Source organism: Rhipicephalus microplus, chromosome 3 (genome assembly GCF_043290135.1).
Source record: "Rhipicephalus microplus isolate Deutch F79 chromosome 3, USDA_Rmic, whole genome shotgun sequence".
Classification (NCBI taxonomy): Eukaryota; Metazoa; Arthropoda; class Arachnida; order Ixodida; family Ixodidae; genus Rhipicephalus; species Rhipicephalus microplus.
Genome location: NC_134702.1, coordinates 68,804,917 through 68,824,916, shown reverse-complemented (window position 1 = coordinate 68,824,916; position 20,000 = coordinate 68,804,917). Strand labels below are relative to the sequence as shown.

Sequence of the window (20,000 nt, the reverse complement as noted above, 5' to 3'; positions counted from 1 at the left end):
TCATTTAACATTGCATAATAATATAGTACCAACCAACGGTAGCGTGGCCGAGCTGTCTAAGGCGCTGGTTTAAGAAACCAGTCTTTTCGGGGGCGTGGGTTCGAATCCCACCGCTGCCAAAACTTTTATTGCTTCTCTACAAGGTCGTTCATCCAATGTATTGAATATTGAATTATAAAATAGTGCCAGCCATCGGTAGCGTGGCTGAGCGGTCTAAGGTGCTGGTTTAAGGCACCAGTCTCTTCGGGGGCGTGGGCTAAAATCCCAATGCTGCCTTAACTTTTATTGCTTCTCTACAAGGTCGTTCATCCAATGTATTGATTATTGCATTATAAAACAGTGCCAACCATCAGTAGCGTGTCCGAATGGTCTAAGGCGCTGGTTTAAGGCACCAGTCTCTGCGGGGGCGTGGGCTCAATTCCCAACGCTGCCAAAAATTTTATTGCTTCTCTACCTGATCGTTTGTCCAGTTCATTGAACATTGCATTATAATATGTTACCAACCATCGGTAGCGTGGCCGAGCGGTGTAAGGCGCTGGTTTAAGGCACCAGTCTCTTCGGGAGCGTGGCTTCAAATGCCACCTCTGCTATAACTTTTATTTCTTCTCTACCTGATCGTTTGTCCAGTTCAATTAACATCGCATAATATCAATATTACCAACCATCGGTAGCGTGTCCAATCGTACAATAAAGGAAAAAAACGTAGCTTGGCCAAGCGGTCTAAGGCGCTGGTTTGAGGCACCAGTCTTTTCGGGGTCGTGGGCTCCAATCCCAACGCTGCCATGACTTTTATTGCTTCTCTACAACGTCGTTCATCCAATGTATTGAATATTGCATTATAAAAGAGGGACAACCATCGGTAGCGTGGCCGAGCGGTCTAAGGCGCTGGTTTAAGGCACCAGGCTCTTCGGCGGCGTGGGTTCGAATCCCACCGCTGCCAGAACTTTTATTTTTTCTCTACCAGATCGTTTGTCCAGTTCATTTAACATTGCATAATAATATATAACCAAGCATCGGTAGCGTGGCCAAGCGTACAATAAAGAAAAAAACGTAGCTTGGCCAAGCGGTCTAAGGCGATGGTTTCAGGCACCAGTCTCTTCGGGGGCGTGGGTTCGAATCCCACCGCTGCCAAAACTTCTATTGCTTCTCCACAAGGTCGTTCATCCAATGTATTGACGATTGCATTATAAAATAGTGCCAGCCAGCGGTAGCGTGGCCGAGCGGTCTAAGGTGCTGGTTTAAGGCACCAGTCTCTTCGGGGGCGTGGGCTCAAATCCCAACGCTGCATTAATTTTTATTGCTTCTCTACGAGGTCGTTCATCCAATGTATTGAATATTGCATTATAAAACAGTGCCAACCATCGGTAGCGTGTCTGAACGGTCTAAGGCGCTGGTTTAAGGCACCAGTCTCTGCGGGGCCGTGGGCTCAAATCCCAACGCTGCCAAAACTTTTATTGCTATCTACCTGATGGTTTGTCCAGTTCATTGAACATTGCATTATAATATATTACCAACCATCGGTAGCGTGGCCGAGCGGTCTAAGGCGCTGGTTTAAGGCACCAGTCTCTTCGGGAGCTTGGGTTCGAATCCCACCGCTGTCAAAACTTTTATGGCTTCTCTACAAGGTCGTTCATCCAATGTATTGAATAGTGCATTATAAAATAGCGCCAGCCATCGGTAGCGTGGCTGAGCGGTCTAAGGTGCTGGTTAAAGACACCAGTCTCTTCGGGGGCGTGGGCTCACATCCCAACGCTGCCATAACTTTTATTGCTTCTATACAAGGTCGTTCATCCAATGTATTGAATATTGCATTATAAAACAGGGACAACCATCGGTAGCGTGGCCGAGCGGTCTAAGGCGCTGGTTAAGGCACCAGTCTCTCCGAGGGCGTGGGCTCAAATCCCAACGCTGCCAGAAATTTTATTGCTTCTCTACCTGATCGTTTGTCCAGTTCATTGAACATTGCATTATAATATGTTACCAACCATCGGTAGCGTGGCCGAGCAGTCTAAGGCGCTGGTTTAAGGCACCAGTCTCTTCGAGGGCGTGGGTTCGAATGCCACCGCTGCTATAAATTTTTTTTCTTCTCTACCTGATCGTTTGTCTAGTTCATTTAACATTGCATAACAATATATTACCAACCATCGGTAGCGTGGCCGAGCGGTCTAAGGTGCTGGTTTAAGGCACATGTCTTTTAGGGGGCGTGGGCTCAAATCCCAACGCTGCCATAACTTTTATTGCTTCTCTACAAGGTCGTTCATCCAATGTATTGAATATTGCATTATAAAAGAGTGCCAACCATCGGTAGCGTGTCCGAACGGTCTAAGGCGCTGGTTTATGGCACCAGTCTCTGCGGGGGCGTGGGCTCCATTCCCAACGCTGCCAAAAATTTTATTGCTTCTCTACCTGATCGTTTGTCCAGTTCATTGAACATTGCATTATAATATGTAACCAACCATCGGTAGCGTGGCCGAGCGGTGTAAGACGCTGGTTTAAGGCACCAGTCTCTTCGGGAGCGTGGGTTCGAATGCCACCTCTGCTATAACTTTTATTTCTTTACCTGATCGTTGGTCCAGTTCAATTAACATTGCATAATAATATATATTACCAACCATCGGTAGCGTGGCCAAGCGTACAATAAAGGAAAAAAACGTAGCTTGGCCAAGCGGTCTAAGGCGCTGGTTTGAGGCACCAGTCTTTTCGGGGTCGTGGGTTCGAATCCCGCCGCTGCCAAAACTTTTATTGCTTCTCTACAAGGTCGTTCATCCAATGTATTGAATATTGCTTTATAAAATAGTGCCAGCCATGGGTAGCGTGGCCGAGCGGTCTAAGGCGCTGGTTTAAGGCACCAGTCTCTTCGGGGGCGTGGGCTCAAATCCCAATGCTGCCAAATCTTTTATTGCTTCTCTACCTGATCGTTTGACCAGTTCATTGAAGATTGCATTATAATATATTACCAACCATCGGTAGCGTGGCCGAGCGGTCTAAGGCGCTGGTATCAGGCACCAGTCTCTGCGGGGGCGTGGGCTCAAATCCCAACGCTGCCAAAACTTTTAATGCTATCTACCTGATGGTTTGTCCAGTTCATTGAACATTGCATTATAATATATTACCAACCATCGGTAGCGTGGCCGAGCGGTCTAAGGCGCTGGTTTAAGGCACTAGTCTCTTCGGGAGCTTGGGTTCGAATCTCACCGCTGCCAAAACTTTTATTGCTTCTCTACAAGGTCGTTCATCCAATGTATTGAATATTGCATTATAAAACAGGGACAACCATCGGTAGCGTGCTCGAGCGGTCTAAGGCGCTGGTTTAAGGCACCAGTCTCTCCGAGGGCGTGGGCTCAAATCCCAATGCTGCCAGAAATTTTATTGCTTCTCTATCTGATCGTTTGTCCAGTTCATTGAACACTGCATTATAATATGTTACCAACCATCGGTAGCGGGGCCGAGCGGTCTAAGGCGCTGGTTTAAGGCACCAGTCTCTTCGGGGGCATGGGTTCGAATGCCACCGCTGCTATAAATTTTATTTCTTCTCTACCTGATCGTTTGTCTAGTTCATTTAACATTGCATAATAATATAGTACCAACCAATGGTAGCGTAGCCGAGCTGTCTAAGGCGCTGGTTTAAGAAACCAGTCTTTTCGGGGGCGTGGGTTCGAATCCCACCGCTGCCAAAACTTTTATTGCTTCTCTACAAGGTCGTTCATCTAATGTATTGAATATTGAATTATAAAATAGTGCCAGCCATCGGTAGCGTGGCTGAGCGGTCTAAGGTGCTGGTTTAAGGCACCAGTCTCTTCGGGGGCGTGCGCTCAAATCCCAACGCTGCCTTAACTTTTATTGCTTCTCTACAAGGTCGTTCATCCAATGTATTGATTATTGCATTATAAAACAGTGCCAACCATCAGTAGCGTGTCCGAACGGTCTAAGGTGCTGGTTTAAGGCACCAGTCTCTGCGGGGGCGTGTGCTCAATTTCCAACGCTGCCAAAAATTTTATTGCTTCTCTACCTGATCGTTTTCCAGTTCGTTGAACATTGCATTATAATATGTTACCAACCATCGGTAGCGTGGCCGAGCGGTGTAAGGCGCTGGTTTAAGGCACCAGTCTCTTCGGGAGCGTGGGTTCGAATGCCACCTCTGCTATAACTTTTATTTCTTCTCTACCTGATCGTTTGTCCAGTTCAATTAACATCGCATAATATCAATATTACCAACCATCGGTAGCGTGGCCAAGCGTACAATAAAGGAAAAAAAACGTAGCTTGGCCAAGCGGTCTAAGGCGCTGGTTTGAGGCACCAGTCTTTTCGGGGTCGTGGGTTCGAATCCCGCCGCTGCCAGAACTTTTATTGCTTCTCTACAAGGTCGTTCATCCAATTGATTGAATATTGCATTGTAAAATAGTGCCAGCCATCGGTAGCGTGGCCGAGCGGTCTAAGGTGCTGGTTTAAGGCACCAGTCTCTTCGTGGGCGTGGGCTCAAATCCCAACGCTGCATTAACTTTTATTGCTTATCTACAAGGTCGTTCATTCAATGTATTGAATATTGCATTATAAAACAGTGCCAACCATCGGTAGCGTGTCCGAACGGTCTAAGGCGCTGGTTTAAGGCACCGGTCTCTGCGGGGCGTGGGCTCAAATCCCAACGCTGCCAAAACTTTTATTGCTATCTACCTGATGGTTTGTCCAGTTCATTGAGCATTGCATTATAATATATTACCAACCATCGGTAGCGTGGCCGAGCGGTCTAAGGCGCTGGTTTAAGGCACCAGTCTCTTCGGGGGCGTGGGTTCGAATGCCATCGCTGCTATAAATTTTATTTCTTCTCTACCTGATCGTTTGTCTAGTTCATTTAACATTGCATAATAATATGTTACCAACCATCGGTAGCGTGGCCGAGCGGTCTAAGGCGCTGGTTTAAGGCATCAGTCTCTTCGGGGGCGTGGGTTCGAATCCCACCGCTGCCAAAACTTTTATTGCTTCTCTACAAGGTCGTTCATCCAATGTATTGAATATTGAATTATAAAATAGTGCCAGCCATCGGTAGCGTGGCCGAGCGGTCTAAGGTGCTGGTTTAAGGCACCAGTCTCTTCGGGACGTGGGCTCAAATCCCAATGCTGCCATAACTTTTATTGCTTCTCTACAAGGTCGTTCATCCAATGTATTGAATATTGCATTATAAAACAGTGCCAACCATCGGTAGCGTGTCCGAACGGTCTAAGGCGCTGGTTTAAGGCACCAGTCTCTGCGGGGGCGTGGGCTCGATTCCCAACGCTGCCAAAAATTTTATTGCTTCTCTACCTGATCGTTTGTCCAGTTCATTGAACATTGCATTATAATATGTTACCAACCATCGGTAGCGTGGCCGAGCGGTGTAAGGCGCTGGTTTAAGGCACCAGTCTCTTCGGGAGCGTGGGTTCGAATGCCACCTCTGCTATAACTTTTATTTCTTTTCTACCTGATCGTTTGTCCAGTTCAATTAACATTGCATAATAATATATATTACCAACCATCGGTAGCGTGGCCAAGCGTACAATAAAGGAAAAAAACGTAGCTTGGCCAAGCGGTCTAAGGCGCTGGTTTGAGGCACCAGTCTTTTCGGGGTCGCGGGTTCGAATCCCGCCGCTGCCAAAACTTTTATTGCTTCTCTACAAGGTCGTTCATCCAATGTATTGAATATTGCATTATAAAATAGTGCCAGCCATGGGTAGCGTGGCCGAGCGGTCTAAGGTGCTGGTTTAAGGCACCAGTCTCTGCGGGGGCGTGGGCTCAAATCCCAACGCTGCCAAAACTTTTATTGCTATCTACCTGATGGTTTGTCCAGTTCATTGAACATTGCATTATAATATATTACCAACCATCGGTAGCGTGGCCGAGCGGTCTAAGGCGCTGGTTTAAGGCACTAGTCTCTTCGGGAGCTTGGGTTCGAATCTCACCGCTGCCAAAACTTTTATTGCTTCTCTACAAGGTCGTTCATCCAATGTATTGAATATTGCATTATAAAACAGGGACAACCATCGGTAGCGTGGCTGAGCGGTCTAAGGTGCTGGTTAAAGACACCAGTCTCTTCGGGGGCGTGGGCTCACATCCCAACGCTGCCATAACTTTTATTGCTTCTCTACAAGGTCGTTCATCCAATGTATTTAATATTGCATTATAAAACAGGGACAACCATCGGTAGCGTGGCCGAGCGGTCTAAGGCGCTGGGTAAGGCACCAGTCTCTCCGAGGGCGTGGGCTCAAATCCCAACGCTGCCAGAAATTTTATTGCTTCTCTACCTGATCGTTTGTCCAGTTCATTGAACATTGCATTATAATATGTTACCAACCATCGGTAGCGTGGCCGAGCAGTCTAAGGCGCTGGTTTAAGGCACCAGTCTCTTCGAGGGCGTGGGTTCGAATGCCACCGCTGCTATAAATTTTTTTTCTTCTCTACCTGATCGTTTGTCTAGTTCATTAAACATTGCATAACAATACATTACCAACCATCGGTAGCGTGGCCGAGCGGTCTAAGGCGCTGGTTTAAGGCACCAGTCTTTTCGGGGGCGTGGGTTCGAATCCCACCGCTGCCAAAACTTTTATTGCTTCTCTACAAGGTCGTTCATCCAATGTATTGAATATTGAATTATAAAATAGTGCCAGCCATCGGTAGCGTGGCCGAGCGGTCTAAGGTGCTGGTTTAAGGCACCAGTCTCTTAGGGGGCGTGGGCTCAAATCCCAACGCTGCCATAACTTTTATTGCTTCTCTACAAGGTCGTTCATCCAATGTATTGAATATTGCATTATAAAACAGTGCCAACCATCGGTAGCGTGTCCGAACGGTCTAAGGCGCTGGTTTATGGCACCAGTCTCTGCGGGGGCGTGGGCTCCATTCCCAACGCTGCCAAAAATTTTATTGCTTCTCTACCTGATCGTTTGTCCAGTTCATTGAACATTGCATTATAATATGTAACCAACCATCGGTAGCGTGGCCGAGCGGTGTAAGACGCTGGTTTAAGGCACCAGTCTCTTCGGGAGCGTGGGCTCAAATCCCAACGCTGCATTAACTTTTATTGCTTCTCTACAAGGTCGTTCATCCAATGTATTGAATATTGCATTATAAAACAGTGCCAACCATCGGTAGCGTGTCTGAACGGTCTAAGGCGCTGGTTTAAGGCACCAGTCTCTGCGGGGGCGTGGGCTCAAATCCCAACGCTGCCAGAAATTTTATTGCTTCTCTACCTGATCGTTTGTCCAGTTCATTGAACATTGCATTATAATATGTTGCCAACCATCGGTAGCGTGGCCGAGCGGTCTAAGGCGCTGGTTTAAGGCACCAGTCTCTTCGGGGGCGTGGGTTCGAATGCCACCGCTGCTATAAATTTTATTTCTTCTCTGCCTGATCGTTTGTCTAGTTCATTTAACATTGCATAATAATACAGTACCAACCAACGGTAGCGTGGCCGAGCGGTCTAAGGCGCTGGTTTAAGGCACCAGTCTCTTCGGGGGCGTGGGTTCGAATCCCACCGCTGCCAAAACTTTTATTGCTTCTCTACAAGGTCGTTCATCCAATGTATTGAATATTGAATTATAAAATAGTGCCAGCCATCGGTAGCGTGGCCGAGTGGTCTAAGGTGCTGGTTTAAGGCACCAGTCTCTTCGGGGGCGTGGGCTCAAATCCCAACGCTGCCTTAACTTTTATTGCTTCTCTACAAGGTCGTTCATCCAATGTATTGAATATTGCATTATAAAACAGTGCCAACCATCGGTAGCGTGTCCGAACGGTCTAAGGCGCTGGTTTAAGGCACCAGTCTCTCCGGGGGCGTGGGCTCATTTCCCAACGCTGCCAAAATTTTTATTGCCTCTCTACCTGATCGTTTGTCTAGTTCATTTAACATTGCAGAATAATATATTACCAACCATCGGTAGCGTGGCCGAGCGGTCTAAGGTGCTGGTTAAAGGCACCAGTCTCTTTGGGGGCGTGGGCTCAAATCCCAACGCTGCCATAACTTTTATTGCTTCTCTACAAGGTCGTTCATCCTATGTATTGAATATTGCATTATAAAACAGGGACAACCATCGGTAGCGTGGCCGAGCGTTCTAAGGCACTAATTTAAGGCACCAGTCTCTCCGAGGGCGTGGGCTCAAATCCCAACGCTGCCAGAAATTTTATCGCTTCTCTACCTGATCGTTTGTCCAGTTCATTGAACATTGCATTATAATATGTTACCAACCATCGGTAGCGTGGCCGAGCAGTCTAAGGCGCCGGTTTAAGGCACCAGTCTCTTCGGGGGCGTGGGTTCGAATGCCACCGCTGCCATAAGTTTTATTTCTTCTCTACCTGATCGTTTGTCTAGTTCATTTAACATTGCATAATAATATATTACCAACCATCGGTAGCGTGGCCGAGCGTTCTAAGGCGCTAATTTAAGGCACCAGTCTCTCCGAGGGCGTGGGCTCAAATCCCAACGCTGCCAGAAATTTTATTGCTTCTCTACCTGATCGTTTGTCCAGTTCATTGAACATTGCATTATAATATGTTACCAACCATCGGTAGCGTGGCCGAGCAGTCTAAGGCGCCGGTTTAAGGCACCAGTCTCTTCGGGGGCGATGGTTCGAATGCCACCGCTGCTATAAATTTTATTTCTTCTCTACCTGATCGTTTGTCTAGTTCATTTAACATTGCATAATAATATATTACCAACCATCGGTAGCGTGGCCGAGCGGTCTAAGGCGCTGGTTTAAGGCACCAGTCTCTTCGGGGGCGTGGGTTCGAATCCCACTGCTGCCAAAACTTTTATTGCTTCTCTACAAGGTCGTTCATCCAATGTATTGAATATTGAATTATAAAATAGTGCCAGCCATCGGTAGCGTGGCCGAGCGGTCTAAGGTGCTGGTTTAAGGCACCAGTCTCTTCGGGGGCGTGGGCTCAAATCCCAACGCTGCCTTAACTTTTATTGCTTCTCTACAAGGTCGTTCATCCAATGTATTGATTATTGCATTATAAAACAGTGTCAACCATCGGTAGCGTGTCCGAACGGTCTAAGGCGCTGGTTTAAGGCACCAGTCTCTGCGGGGGCGTGGGCTCAATTCCCAACGCTGCCAAAAATTTTATTGCTTCTCTACCTGATCGTTTGTCGAGTTCATTGAACATTGCATTATAATATGTTACCAACCATCGGTAGCGTGGCCGAGCGGTGTAAGGCGCTGGTTTAAGGCACCAGTCTCTTCGGGAGCGTGGGTTCGAATGCCACCTCTGCTATAACTTTTATTTCTTCTCTACCTGATCGTTTGTCCAGTTCAATTAACATTGCATAATAATATATATTACCAACCATCGGTAGCGTGGCCAAGCGTACAATAAAGGAAAAAAACGTAGCTTGGCCAAGCGGTCTAAGGCGCTGGTTTTAGGCACCAGTCTTTTCGGGGTCGTGGGTTCGAATCCCGCCGCTGCCAAAACTTTTATTGCTTCTCTACAAGGTCGTTCATCCAATGTATTGAATATTGCATTATAAAATAGTGCCAGCTATGGGTAGCGTGGCCGAGCGGTCTAAGGTGCTGGTTTAAGGCACCAGTCTCTTCGGGGGCGTGGGCTCAAATCCCAACGCTGCCGTAACTTTTATTGCTTCTCTTCCTGATCGTTTGTCCAGTTCATTGAACATTGCATTATAATATATTACCAAGCATCGGTAGCGTGGCCGAGCGGTCTAAGGCGCTGGTTTAAGGCATCAGTCTCTTCGGGGGCGTGGGTTCGAATCCCACCGCTTCCTAAACTTTTATTGCATTTCTACGTGATCGTTTGTCCAGTTCATTGAACATTGCATTATAATATATCACCAACCATCGGTTGTGTGGCCAAGCGGTGTAAGGCGCTGGTTTAAGGCACCAGCCTCTTCGGGGACGTGGGCTCCAATCCCAACGCTGCCATAACTTTCATTGCTTCTCTACCAGATCGTTTGTCCAGTTCATTTAACATTGCATAATAATATATAACGAACCATCGGTAGCGTGGCCAAGCGTACAATAAAGAAAAAAAGGTAGCTCGCCAAGCGGTCTAAGGCGATGGTTTCAGGCACCAGTCTCTTCGGGGGCGTGGGTTCGAATCCGACCGCTGCCAAAACTTCTATTGCTTCTCCACAAGGTCGTTCATCCAATGTATTGAATATTGCATTATAAAACAGGGACAACCATCGGTAGCGTGGCCGAGCGGTCTAAGGTGCTGGTTTAAGGCACCAGTCTCTTCGGGGGCGTGGGCTCAAATCCCAACGCTGCATTAACTTTTATTGCTTCTCTACAAGGTCGTTCATCCAATGTATTGAATATTGCATTATAAAACAGTGCCAACCATCGGTACCGTGTATGAACGGTCTAAGGCGCTGGTTTAAGGCACCAGTCTCTGCGGGGGCGTGGGCTCAAATCCCAACGCTGCCAAAACTTTTATTGCTATCTACCTGATGGTTTGTCCAGTTCATTGAACATTGCATTATAATATATTAGCAACCATCGGTAGCGTGGCCGAGCGGTCTAAGGCGCTGGTTTAAGCCACCAGTCTCTTCGGGAGCTTGGGTTCGAATCTCACCGCTGCCAAAATTTTTATTGCTTCTCTACAAGGTCGTACATCCAATGTATTGAATATTGCATTATAAAGCAGGAACAACCATCGGTAGCGTGGCCGAGCGGTCTAAGGCGCTGGTTTAAGGCAGCAGTCTCTCCGAGGGAGTGGGCTCAAATCCCAACGCTGCCAGAAATTTTATTGCTTCTCTACTTGATCGTTTGTCTAGTTCATTTAACATTGCATAATAATATAGTACCAACCAACGGTAGCGTGGCCGAGTGGTCTAAGGCGCTGGTTTAGGCACCAGTCTCTTCGGGGGCGTGGGTTCGAATCCCACCGCTGCCAAAATTTTTATTGCTTCTCTACAACGTCGTTCATCCAATGTATTTAATATTGAATTATAAAATAGTGCCAGCCATCGGTCGCGTGGCCGAGCGGTCTAAGGTGCTGGTTTAGGGCACCAGTCTCTTCGGGGGCGTGGGCTCAAATCCCAACGCTGCCTTAACTTTTATTGCTTCTCTACAAGGTCGTTCATCCGACGTATTGAATATTGCATTATAAAACAGTGCCAACCATCGGTAGCGTGTCCGAACGGTCTAAGGCGCTGGTTTAAGGCACCAGTCTCTGCGGGGGCGTGGGCTCAATTCCCAACGCCGCCAAAAATTTTATTGCTTCTCTACCTGATCGTTTGTCCAGTTCATTGAACATTGCATTATAATATGTTACCAACCATCGGTAGCGTGGCCAAGCGGTGTAAGGCGCTGGTTTAAGGCACCAGTCTCTTCGGGAGCGTGGGTTTGAATGCCACCTCTGCTATAACTTTTATTTCTTCTCTACCTGATCGTTTGTCCAGTTCAATTAACATTGCATAATAATATATATTACCAACCATCGGTAGCGTGGCCAAGCGTACAATAAAGGAAAAAAAAACGTAGCTTGGGCAAGCGGTCTAAGGCGCTGGTTTGAGGCACCAGTATTTTCGGGGTCGTGGGTTCGAATCCCGCCGCTGCCAAAACTTTTATTGCTTCTCTACAAGGTCGTTCATCCAATGTATTGAATATTGCATTATAAAATAGTGCCAGCCATGGGTAGCGTGGCCGAGCGGTCTAAGGTGCTGGTTTAAGGCACCAGTCTCTTCGGGCGCGTGGGCTCAAACTCCAACGCTGCCGTAGCTTTTATTGCTTCTCTACCTGATCGTTTGTCCAGTTCATTGAACATTGCATTATAATATATTACCAAGCACCGGTAGCGTGGCCGAGCGGTCTAAGGCGCTGGTTTAAGGCACCAGTCTCTTCGGGGGCGTGGGTTCGAATCCCACCGCTGCCTAACCTTTTATTGCATTTCTACCTGATCGTTTGTCCAGTTCATTGAACATTGCATAATAATATATAACCAACCATCGGTAGCGTGGCCAAGCGCACAACAAAGAAAAAAAGGTAGCTTGGCCAAGCGGTCTAAGGCGATGGTTTCAGGCACCAGTCTCTTCGGGGGCGTGGGTTCGAATCCCACCGCTGCCAAAACTTCTATTGCTTCTCCACAAGGTCGTTCATGCAATGTATTAAATATTGCATTATAAAATAGTGCCAGCCATCGGTAGCGTGGCCGAGCGGTCTAAGGTGCTGGTTTAAGGCACCAGTCTCTTCGGGGGCATGGGCTCAAATCCCAACGCTGCATTAACTTTTATTGCTTCTCTACAAGGTCGTTCATCGAATGTATTGAATATTGCATTATAAAACAGTGCCAACCATCGGTAGCGTGTCTGAACGGTCTAAGGCGCTGGTTTAAGGCACCAGTCTCTGCGGGGGCGTGGGCTCAAATCCCAACGCTGCCAAAACTTTTATTGCTATCTACCTGATGGTTTGTCCAGTTCATTGAACATTGCATTATAATATATTACCAACCATCGGTAGCGTGGCCGAGCGGTCTAAGGCGCTGGTTTAAGGCACCAGTCTCTTCGGGAGCCTGGGTTCGAATCTCACCGCTGCCAAAACTTTTATTGCTTCTCTACAAGGTCGTTCACCCAATGTATTGAATATTGCATTATAAAACAGGGACAACCATCGGTAGCGTGCCCGAGCGGTCTAAGGCGCTGGTTTAAGGCACCAGTCTCTCCGAGGGCGTGGGCTCAAATCCCAACGCTGCCAGAAATTTTATTGCTTCTCTACCTGATCGTTTGTCCAGTTCATTGAACATTGCATTATAATATTGTAACAGCGAGCTGTGATAAGATGGTTTTATTTACAGGAGGTGAACGATGGTCGTTTGCGGCAGCACACTGCGATCGTGCCAAGACTCTTCGTCTTCCTCTGCTTCTCTTCTCTACCCTTTTCTAGTCTGTTACATTCCCCCGCAAGCAGACGAAGCCCGTAGGGCGAGTTATGATGCACAAGGAGGGTGGAAAGGTTTCAGGCGAGCCACGTGAGTGAGCTGCGTTCTGCTCGATCGTCGACCATTGGACAAAAGACGAGCTATTACGTAAGTGAGCTGGCTTAGACGCTCCAAAACTACAAATGGGCCTGAATATCGTGACAGAAGCTTTTGACACAATCCACGCTTGCGTTGTGGTGTCCAAAGTAACACCAAGTCACCTTTTTCGAATAAAACCGGTTCGTGACGGTCGTCGTATCGTTCCTTCGAACGACGTCGAGAGGCCAGAGTACGAAGACGAGCGATTCGACGGGCTTCTTCCGCGAGGCACAGGGTGTTTGATACAGAGTCGTCATTGTGTAGAATGAAGGGTAAGAAAGTGTCTAGAGGGCTTAGTGGCAACCTTGCGTACAACAGATAAAATGGGCTGAAGTTCGTTGTTTCATGTTTTGCCGTGTTGTACGTGTACGTGATAAAAGGCAGCACTTCATCCCAGTTCTTATGATTGGAAGAAACGTACATGGCAAGCATGTTGGTCAGCGTTCTGTTTGTCCGTTCAACGAGGCCATTCGTCTGTGGGTGATACGGTGTGGAATGACGGAACTGTGTCGTGCACATGCGTAGTAATTCTTCAACGGCATCGGCAGTGAACTGGCGGCCACGGTCGCTGATAATAACACGCGGTGGGCCATGGCGAAGGACCACGGAGTGAAGCAAGAAGTCCGCCACGGATGCAGCGGTAGAAGAGGGAATAGCTGCGGTTTCGGCATACCGCGTAAGATGATCTACGCAGACGATTATCCAACGCTTCTTATTGTTAGATAACGGAAATGGACCCATAATGTCAATTCCTACTTGTTCAAAAGGTGTGCTGGGTGGTGTTAATGGCTGAAGGGGACCTGGTGTAGCGGTGGCCGGGCGCTTGTGACGTTGGCACGTCTCGCAGCTAGCGACGTAACGCTTCGTCGTTTCGTACATCTTGGGCCAGTAAAAGCGTTCCTGCGTGCGGTTCAGCGTTCTAATGAAGCCGAAGTGACCGGACGTCGCATCGTCATGCATGGCACGTAGAACTTCGGAGCGAAGGCTCTCGGGGACAACTAGAAGAAAACGTGCTCCAGGTCTAGAGTAGTTAGTTTTATAGAGCAACTTGTCTCGGACCGTAAAGCGACCGCTGTGTTGGGAGGCACGTGCGGCGGCAAAAAGAGGATCCAAGTTGAGATCGTTGCGTTGTTCTCTCTGGAAATCAGCCGCGTTGGGAAACGTGCTTGTAACAGCAGCAAGGCAGTCGTCAAAATTCTCAGCATCGCAGTCAGTAGTCGCAAGAGGAATCCGGGAGAGGCAGTCTGCGTCAGCGTGACGACGGCCACTCTTGTACGACACCGTAAAGTCGTATTCCTGAAGTCGCAGCGCCCAACGTGCGAGACGGCCAGAGGGGTCAAGCAAACCGACCAGCCAGCATAACGAATGGTGATCGGTAATTATCTTAAATGGCCTCCCGTAAAGATAACAACGAAACTTCTGTACAGTGAAAACAGCTGCCAGACATTCCTGTTCCGTAACTGTGTAATTGCGTTCTGATTTGCTCAGGCAACGGCTGGCATATGCCACGACATGCTCTGCGCCATTGTGACGTTGTACAAGCACCGCGCCTACACCGATACCACTAGCGTCCGTGTGGACCTCAGTCGGGCAAGATGGATCGAAGTGACGCAACAGTGGTGCTGACGTTAGTACAAACTTAAGTTGTGAGAATGCGGCGTCACACTCTGGTGTCCAGTTGAAGGTTGCATCCTGTCGCAAGACGTTTGTCAGCGGATAGACGATCTCCGCAAATCGTGGAACAAAACGACGAAAATATGAGCATAGGCCGACAAATGAGCGAAGTTCTCGTGCGGACTGCGGTGATTTAAAAGAGCTCACTGCTTCTATCTTGCGAGGATCGGGTCTGACGCCATCCTTGTCGACCAAGTGCCCCAGCACGAGAGTTTGACGTTCGCCAAAGCGACATTTTTTAGAATTCAGAACCAGCCCGGCTTTTTCGATGCAGTCGAGAACAAGACTGAGACGGTTGTTATGTTCCTCAAACGTACGGCCAAAGATCACAACATCGTCAAGGTAGCACATGCATATCTCCCATTTTAGACCACGTAATACTGTGTCCATAAATCTTTCAAAGGTGGCTGGAGCATTACAAAGGCCAAAAGGCATGACATTAAATTCAAATAAGCCATCCGGAGTTATGAAAGCAGTCTTTTCTTTGTCGCCGGGTTCCATAGGTATTTGCCAATAACCTGACCGCAAATCAAGCGTTGAAAAATAGGAAGCGGCATGCAAGCAATCTATGACGTCATCAATCCGTGGTAAGGGATATACATCTTTCTTCGTCACAGTGTTTAGACGCCTGTAATCTACGCAGAATCTCCAGGAACCATCCCTTTTCCTGACAAGAATTACCGGGGCTGCCCACGGGCTGGACGACTCTTGCACGACCCCTTTGTTCAGCATGTCCTTTACTTGTTCGGCGATAACTTTGCGCTCAGAGGATGACACTCGGTAGGGCTTTTGGCGGATGGGGTGTGCAGAGCTAGTGTCTATTCTGTGACGAGTGCGGGACGAGGGTGACTGAAGGGGTGCATCTCTATGTTTGAAGTCGAAAGCAGCAACATGCCGGGAAAGGACCTGCACCAGCGCTTGCCGTTCCGTCGTACTGAGAGTCTTGCTGATCATAGCGAGCATTAGATCTTCATTATGGCGAATATCACAAGCAGAGGAAGAGGTGGGGAGGTCCGAAGCTATTGCTGCTATCGAGTTGCATGAGGCTTCATCAAAGAGAGCTATCTTCATCCCGCGAGGAAGCACAACCGGCGTGGCAGAACAGTTCAGCGCCCACAATGTTGCTACTCCTTTCGTCATGCACACAACAGAACAAGGCACAAGTATGTCCTTCTTAAAACAATTCTTGCGCAGAGGCCCCACTACGAGGTCAACACAAGCATCATCAACCGCTGTGGAAGAGACTTGAACGGGTGTCAGGCACCAAGATGGTGCTATCACTTCATCAATCACACTAAGTGTGTTCCTGTCTTCGCCACGGTAGTCTTCTTCGGATAGCGACGGTGGAAACAAATTGTTTAGTGATATTTCCCCACTACCACAGTCAACGGAAGCACCGCATTGCTCTAGGAAATCGATACCAAGAATGACATCGTGCGAACAACGAGATAGAACCAGAAATTCCGATACAGATACTTTTCCAGCCAATGAAACACTGACAGCACATACACCAAGAGGATTAAGCCACTCGCCGCCTACACCACGAAAGGTGATTGTATCGTTCCATGAAAACATAACTTTGCGACCTAAGCGGTTTCTGAAGGCGAGGCTCATCACAGACACAGTCGCCCCAGTGTCAACTAACGCCATCGTCGGTATTCCATCAATCAACACATTCACTTTGTTTTTGATCATAACAATAGGCAGAGGTATATCTTGGAAAGACCGTCCGGCGACCTCACCTCCATTGGCCGCGGATGCTAGTTTCCCGGCGGCGGAGAAGAACGACGCAGAGGAGACGGCGAGCGACGAGAACGGTTGGATGGTGGTGTCAAACTCCGCTCGGATGCTGGCGAATCACTGCGTCTGGTCTCGCGCAAAAAACGGTCCCTTGGAAACAAGTCGGTTGTCCGCAGGTCATATGAAGCACCGGGTCTTGGTGGCGAAGACATGGCTGGTGTCCTTCGTGATTGGCGCCGTTGTTGGCGGCAATACCGAGCAATATGGTCAGTGAAACCACAGTTGTAGCACACGGGAGGGTCACGGTTTATACTATATTGAATGGAACGAATCCTGGGCCGCTGCTGTCGGTGAGGAAGTTCGTTATCACGCAAAGAACGGGTTTCTGCCACTCTCTGGAATTCATTGTATTCGTCGTAAGTCACATCTTGGTAGTAGGGTTGGTACTGTCCTTGCCGCAGCGGAACGTAGTCCGGCTGAGAACCCTGAGTATAAGAATGTGGCTGTGCTCGTCGTGATCGTGCGTCATAGGCAGGGCTTCTATCGTATAGACGTGGCTGATACTGAGGTGTGGCATCAGAATCCTCAAAGCCCTCCGCCACTCGGTGCGAGGAGAATGAAGCAACGTTTCGCTCGAACTCTGGTGGCTGATAGGGAGGATGAGTGCTTGGGCGGTTTGCCACTTGCGCGTACAGGCCGAGTTCTTCACGTACGATCTGCCGGATTGTTGTTGCAAGATCAAGTGCCTGGTTGCTGTCTATGCTCGCGATGGTCGTCACATTGGGCAGCCTGCCGAACTTTGGCGTGATGCGCCTCGTCTTTAGTTGCTCAAAATTGCGGCAATGACGAATGACATCGGTGAGAGATGTCAGGGTGTCTTTCGCGATGAGGAAACTGTAAACATCCTCGGCGATTCCTTTTAGAATGTGCCCGACTTTGTCTTCCTCAGACATTCCGGAGTCAAAGGTCCTACATAGCTTTATGACTTCCTCAATGTAGGTCGTGCAAGTTTCACCTGGCACTTGAGCGCGTTGCATTAGCGTCTGTTCTGCACTTTTCTTTATTGTTGTTGGGTCGCCGAAACGCTCTTTGATTTCAGAAACAAATCTGTCCCACGTCGTTAGCGTTTCCTCCCGATTCTCGTACCACATTAATGCAGTATCGGTCAGAAAGAACACGACGTACAAAAGCTGAGAAGCGGCATCCCATTTGTTAGCGGCGCTCACCCGTTTGTAATGGATGAGCCAAGCCTCGACGTCTTCATCTGGTCTGCCAGCAAAGGGACGAGCATCTCTCAGTTGTGGAGCCGAACTGGTCGGCGCAGAAGTCGAGAGGGGTCGGTGTTCATTTGCGTTGTGGGACATGTCCAGCCCAGATGGATTCGGTGGAAGTCCAGCAATGCGACGGCTCCGTCGAAGAACTTGCGGTTCACCTTCCGTCTTCGGGTGTCGATTACCCAGCACGTCCACCACAACTGTAACAGCGAGCTGTGATAAGATGGTTTTATTTACAGGAGGTGAACGATGGTCGTTTGCGGCAGCACACTGCGATCGTGCCAAGACTCTTCGTCTTCCTCTGCTTCTCTTTTCTACCCTTTTCTAGTCTGTTACAATATGTTACCAACCATCGGTAGCGTGGCCGAGCGGTCTAAGGCGCTGGTTTAAGGCACCAGTCTCTTCGGGGGCGTGGGTTCGAATGCCACTGCTGCTATAAATTTTATTTCTTCTCTACCTGATCGTTTGTCTAGTTCATTTAACATTGCATAATAATATAGTACCAACCAACGGTAGCGTGGCCGAGCGGTCTAAGGCGCTGGTTTAAGGCACCAGTCTCTTCGGGGGCGTGGGTTCGAATCTCACCGCTGCCAAAACTTTTATTGCTTCTCAACAAGGTCGTTCATCCAATGTATTGAATATTGAATTATAAAATAGTGCCAGCCATCGGTAGCGTGGCCGAGCGGTCTAAGGTGCTAGTTTAAGGCACCAGTCTCTTCGGGGGCGTGGGCTCAAATCCAACGCTGCCTTAACTTTTATTGCTTCTCTACAAGGTCGTTCATCCAATGTATTGAATATTGCATTATAAAACAGTGCCAACCATCAGTAGCGTGTCCGAACGGTCTAAGTCGCTGGTTTAAGGCACCAGTCTCTCCGAGGGCGTGGGCTCATTTCCCAACGCTGCCAAAACCTTTATTGCTTCTCTACAAGGTCGTTCATCCAATGTATTGAATATTGATTTATAAAATAGTGCCAGCCATCGGTAGCGTGGCCGAGCTGTCTAAGGTGCTGGTTTAAGGCACCAGTCTCTTCGGGGGCGTGGGCTCAAATCCCAACGCTGCCTTAACTTTTATTGCTTCTCTACAAGGTCGTTCATCCAATGTATTTAATATTGCATTATAAAACAGTGCCAACCATCGGTAGCGTGTCCGAACGGTCTAAGGCGCTGGTTTAAGGCACCAGTCTCTCCGGGGGCGTGGGCTCATTTCCCAACGCTGCCAAAAATTTTATTGCCTCTCTACCTGATCGTTTGTCTAGTTCATTTAACATTGCAGAATAATATATTACCAACCATCGGTAGCGTGGCCGAGTGGTCTAAGGCGCTGGTTTGAGGCACCAGTCTCTTCGGGAGCTTGGGTTCGAATCTCACTGCGGCCAAAACTTTTATTGCTTCTCTAGAAGGTCGTTCATCCAATGTATTGAATATTGCATTATAAAATAGTGCCAGCCATCGGTAGCGTGGCTGACCGGTCTAAGGTGCTGGTTAAAGGCACCAGTCTCTTCAGGGGCGTGGGCTCAAATCCCAACGCTGCCATAACTTTTATTGCTTCTCTACAAGGTCGTTCATCCAATGTATTGAATATTGCATTATAAAAGAGGGACAACCATCGGTAGCGTGGCCGAGCGGTCTAAGGCGCTAATTTAAGGCACTAGTCTCTCCGAGGGCGTGGGCTCAAATCCCAACGCTGCCAGAAATTTTATTGCTTCTCTACCTGATCATTTGTCCAGTTCATTGAACATTGCATTATAACATGTTACCAACCATCGGTAGCGTGGCCGAGCAGTCTAAGGCGCTGGTTTAAGGCACCAGTCTCTTCGGGGGCGTGGGTTCGAATGCCACCGCTGCTCTAAATTTTATTTCTTCTCTACCTGATCGTTTGTCTAGTTCATTTAACATTGCATAATAATATATTACCAACCATCGGTAGCGTGGCCGAGCGGTCTAAGGCGCTGGTTTAAGGCACCAGTCTCTTCGGGGGCGTGGGTTCGAATCCCACCGCTGCCAAAACTTTTATTGCTTCTCTACAAGGTCGTTCATCCAATGTATTGAATATTGAATTATAAAATAGTGCCAGCCATCGGTAGCGTGGCCGAACGGTCTAAGGCGCTGGTTTAAGGCACCAGTCTCTTCGGGGGCGTGGGCTCAAATCCCAACGCTGCCATAACTTTTATTGCTTCTCTACAAGGTCTTTCATCCAATGTATTGAATATTGCATTATAAAACAGTGCCAACCATCGGTAGCGTGTCCGAACGGTCTAAGGCGCTGGTTTAAGGCACCAGTCTCTGCGGGGGCGTGGGCTCAATTCCCAACGCTG

The 20,000-nt window shown here is 48.3% G+C and overlaps 13 non-coding genes across 13 annotated transcripts; all 13 read left to right on the top strand.

Moving 5' to 3' along the window:
- Positions 1–37: 37 nt before the first annotated feature.
- TRNAL-AAG (transfer RNA leucine (anticodon AAG)) lies at positions 38–119 on the top strand. The gene has a single exon. It is a non-coding gene; the product is annotated as a tRNA-Leu (tRNA).
- A 739-nt stretch (positions 120–858) lies between these two features.
- Positions 859–940, top strand: TRNAL-AAG (transfer RNA leucine (anticodon AAG)). Its single transcript has one exon. It is a non-coding gene; the product is annotated as a tRNA-Leu (tRNA).
- Positions 941–1,519: 579 nt separating this feature from the next.
- Positions 1,520–1,601, top strand: TRNAL-AAG (transfer RNA leucine (anticodon AAG)). The gene has a single exon. It is a non-coding gene; the product is annotated as a tRNA-Leu (tRNA).
- A 1,991-nt stretch (positions 1,602–3,592) lies between these two features.
- On the top strand, positions 3,593–3,674 carry TRNAL-AAG (transfer RNA leucine (anticodon AAG)). Its single transcript has one exon. It is a non-coding gene; the product is annotated as a tRNA-Leu (tRNA).
- A 1,208-nt stretch (positions 3,675–4,882) lies between these two features.
- TRNAL-AAG (transfer RNA leucine (anticodon AAG)) lies at positions 4,883–4,964 on the top strand. The gene has a single exon. It is a non-coding gene; the product is annotated as a tRNA-Leu (tRNA).
- Positions 4,965–6,486: 1,522 nt separating this feature from the next.
- On the top strand, positions 6,487–6,568 carry TRNAL-AAG (transfer RNA leucine (anticodon AAG)). Its single transcript has one exon. It is a non-coding gene; the product is annotated as a tRNA-Leu (tRNA).
- Positions 6,569–7,271: 703 nt separating this feature from the next.
- Positions 7,272–7,353, top strand: TRNAL-AAG (transfer RNA leucine (anticodon AAG)). Its single transcript has one exon. It is a non-coding gene; the product is annotated as a tRNA-Leu (tRNA).
- A 75-nt stretch (positions 7,354–7,428) lies between these two features.
- On the top strand, positions 7,429–7,510 carry TRNAL-AAG (transfer RNA leucine (anticodon AAG)). The gene has a single exon. It is a non-coding gene; the product is annotated as a tRNA-Leu (tRNA).
- Positions 7,511–8,684: 1,174 nt separating this feature from the next.
- Positions 8,685–8,766, top strand: TRNAL-AAG (transfer RNA leucine (anticodon AAG)). The gene has a single exon. It is a non-coding gene; the product is annotated as a tRNA-Leu (tRNA).
- An 897-nt stretch (positions 8,767–9,663) lies between these two features.
- On the top strand, positions 9,664–9,745 carry TRNAL-AAG (transfer RNA leucine (anticodon AAG)). Its single transcript has one exon. It is a non-coding gene; the product is annotated as a tRNA-Leu (tRNA).
- A 2,029-nt stretch (positions 9,746–11,774) lies between these two features.
- TRNAL-AAG (transfer RNA leucine (anticodon AAG)) lies at positions 11,775–11,856 on the top strand. Its single transcript has one exon. It is a non-coding gene; the product is annotated as a tRNA-Leu (tRNA).
- A 6,339-nt stretch (positions 11,857–18,195) lies between these two features.
- TRNAL-AAG (transfer RNA leucine (anticodon AAG)) lies at positions 18,196–18,277 on the top strand. Its single transcript has one exon. It is a non-coding gene; the product is annotated as a tRNA-Leu (tRNA).
- Positions 18,278–19,607: 1,330 nt separating this feature from the next.
- On the top strand, positions 19,608–19,689 carry TRNAL-AAG (transfer RNA leucine (anticodon AAG)). The gene has a single exon. It is a non-coding gene; the product is annotated as a tRNA-Leu (tRNA).
- Positions 19,690–20,000: the final 311 nt, after the last annotated feature.